The sequence below is a fragment of the Eulemur rufifrons genome, chromosome 15 (genome assembly GCF_041146395.1).
Source record: "Eulemur rufifrons isolate Redbay chromosome 15, OSU_ERuf_1, whole genome shotgun sequence".
Lineage (NCBI taxonomy): Eukaryota > Metazoa > Chordata > Mammalia > Primates > Lemuridae > Eulemur > Eulemur rufifrons.
Genome location: NC_090997.1, coordinates 66359362 through 66362558, shown reverse-complemented (window position 1 = coordinate 66362558; position 3197 = coordinate 66359362). Strand labels below are relative to the sequence as shown.

Genomic DNA, 3197 nt, shown 5'->3' with positions numbered 1-3197 from the left:
AAAGAACATTTGGGGCACATGTATATCACCCTGTCCAGATCTGCTGTGGTGGGGCATCATTTCCTCTGCTCAGTTTTCCTCTTTTAGGAACTACTCCCCTTTTCCTGGGAAATGTCCTTTCTCTATATCAGGTGAGTATCTGGTTCCCTTACCAATGTGCTTAGTTCCTTGGAAATTTTTGAACTGGATCTGGGAAAAGAGACTAAGGCCTTCTCTCGAGGAGAAAGTGTGATATAAAGCTTGGGAGAAACTGGCCCCGTGATTTCTATGGTATTTGAAAAAAGAAAGCAAAAAGAGGCAGGGAAGAGAGTCCTGGTGCAACTCCAGGGTCTTCTTAAACTCTGTGACCCTTCTGGTGAATTCACCCTTTTCTGGCCTAGGACAATTTGAGGTGGATATCTGTAGCATGTCTTAAAGACAAGGAATTTGAGTTCCAGAGGAGTTAGGAAATTCCAAGACTTACTGAGCTAGTTGGTGGCAGGGATGAAGAGTGACGAGATTTGCTCTTCTTAGGCTTAGTGCTCTTACCTCCACTGCAAGGCATAGCTCCATGTTCTCTGTGTCTTCAGTGGCCCAAGGATGCTCCACTTAAAGTAAGATGGAGAAATTAGAGTTGCAAGACCTTAAACACTGATTTTTGAAATGAGAAGACAAGTATTATCTGGTTCAGCTCAGTTCAACTTTCACTGAGTGCCATCCTTGCACAAGAAAACAACATATATCGGGGGGCAAAGGATAAGGGTCACATGTATGCATTAAGGATCTTAGAGTCTAGTAGGAGAGAAGTACGTGTGATCAAGCAAATACAACACATAACAGTCTTACAGCATGTCTACACAAGGAACACCAGGCAGCCATTAAAATGATAATCTGTATGTATATTTGTGAAATACTGTGCAGCTACCAAAATCACATCTCTAAAGAGTACTTTAAAATGGGCAAAGTATCATTATATGCTCATTATAAATATAAGTATATATATATTCTGCATATATACATACATATACACACATATATGCGGAGTATATACACAAATATATACCTGCCTATCTATATTTTAGTCAGTTCAGGCTGCTTATAGACTTCATCACTTCTAAACAACAGAAATTTATTCTGTTCTGGAGTCTGAAAGTCTGAGATAAGGGTGCCAATATGGTCAGGTTCTGGTGAGAGCGCTCCTCCAGCTTGCGGTCTGCTGACTTCTCAGTGGATCCTCACAGAGAGCAGAGAGAGGAAGGAAGGTCTTTCAGAACTCTTATAAAGGTACTAATGCCCTTCATGAGGGCTCTAGTCTCATGACTTCATCTAATCTTAGTTACCCACCCCCAAAACTAATACCATCACATGGTGGGGTAGGGTTTCAACATATGAGTTTTGGGAGAACACAAACATTCAGTCCATAACTCTAACATCTATCTATCTATCTTTCCTAATATCTATCTATCTATAATATCTATCTCCTAATATAAATACTAATATATATTATTTATCTATTTATCTCTCCCAATGCATATATATTTCAATATAAACACCTATATATACACAACACACACATATATATATATATATTCTAAATGAAAATTAAAGAATATATGTGCTACAACTCTTTTAGAATTAGTCCAGCAGGTTTTCTGGTTCTCACTGGAAGACTCCATTTAAACACAGATTAAAAAAAAAGAATATACATAATGGGATCATGATATGATGCTAATTTTACTTTTTTTCTACTTCTTCTTCTTTTTTATTTTATTTTTTTTTTTTTTTTGAGATAGAATCTCTGTTTCCCAGGCTAGAGTGCAGTCATCATAGCTCATTGCAACTGCAAATACCTGGGCTCAAGAGACCCTCCAATCTTGGCCTTCTGAGTAGCTGGGAATATAGGCATGTACTACAATGCCTGGTTAACTTTTCTATTTTCAGTAGAGATGGGGTCTCACTCTTGCTCGGGCTGGTCTCAAACTCCTAAGCTCAAGTGATCCTTCTGTCCCAGCCTCTGAGTGCTAGGATTATAGGTGTGAGCCACAGAGCCTGGCCTAATTTTACTTTTTAAAAGTATATATGCATAGAAAAACAAAGGAAGGAAATACTATAAAATGAAGAGTAAGTGGTGTGTTGTGAAAGATTTTATTTCATTATTTTTTGTCTATTTTCAATATTTTCAGAGACTATTGTCTGTGGTTGACATCAGTACTCCAAATATTTCATTGTTTAAAATATTGCTTAGTTACCATAGGTCTTAATTGATGCAGTGTATTGGTCTTCTAGAACTTCCATGACAAAATACTACAGACTGGGTGGCTTAAACGCAGAAATTCATTTCTCACAGTTCTGGAGGCTGGAAGTCCAAGATCAAGGTGTGGGCAGGTTTGGTTTCTACTGAAGCCACTCTCCTTGCCTTGCAGAGGCTGCTTTCTTGCTGTGTCCTCACATGGACTTTTCTCTGTGCACACACATCTTTGGTGTCTCTTTCCTTTCATATAAGAACACCTGTCCCATTAGATTAGGGCTTTACCCTTATGCCCTCATTTAACCTTAATTACCTCCTTAAAGGCTTTATCTCCAAATATGGTCACATAGAGGGTTAGGGTTTCAACATATAGGGGGGTGGTGCACAAAATTAGCCCCTGCTAACATCTGATTGAAATGTCATGGAAGAACTGCCCAGCTAAACTAGTCCCAAATTCCTGACCTATGAAAACATGAGAGATAACAAATGGTTAGTGTTGTCTTTAGCCACTAAGTTTTGGGTGATTCATTACACAGCAATAGACCAGGTAATAGAATATGCTTCCAATCTTTTTCTATTATATTTGTGTTTTCATTCAACAAATGTTCATTGAACACTTGCTGCATCAGTCAGGGTTGAACCAGAGAGACAGAATCAGAAGGAAATATAGATGTGGAGAGAGAAAGTGTGTGTGTGTGTGTGTGTAGGGATTCACTGAAAGGAGTTGACCTTTGCCATTGTAGGGGTTCACTAAGTAAGTCTGAAGTCCACAGGGTGGGTGGCTGGAAAGGAAAGATCATGGGCAGGCTAGAGTCCCTGGTCATGACCTGCAGCTTGTTTGTCCATAGGCAGCAGCCAGTCAGAAAAGAAGATGCAGAGGAAAGGAAAAAATTGCATACCCAGCTGCTGTTTGGGTGAAACCTAAGTGAAATCTTAAGCCTTCTTTTAAAGGCCTTCCAACAGGTTAAGC

At 39.2% G+C, this 3197-nt stretch overlaps 1 non-coding gene across 1 annotated transcript; it reads left to right on the top strand.

The window, feature by feature from the left end:
* The first annotated feature begins 1592 nt into the window (after positions 1–1592).
* LOC138396171 (U7 small nuclear RNA) lies at positions 1593–1654 on the top strand. Its single transcript, XR_011235640.1, has one exon. It is a non-coding gene; the product is annotated as a U7 small nuclear RNA (small nuclear RNA).
* The last annotated feature ends 1543 nt before the right edge of the window (positions 1655–3197 follow it).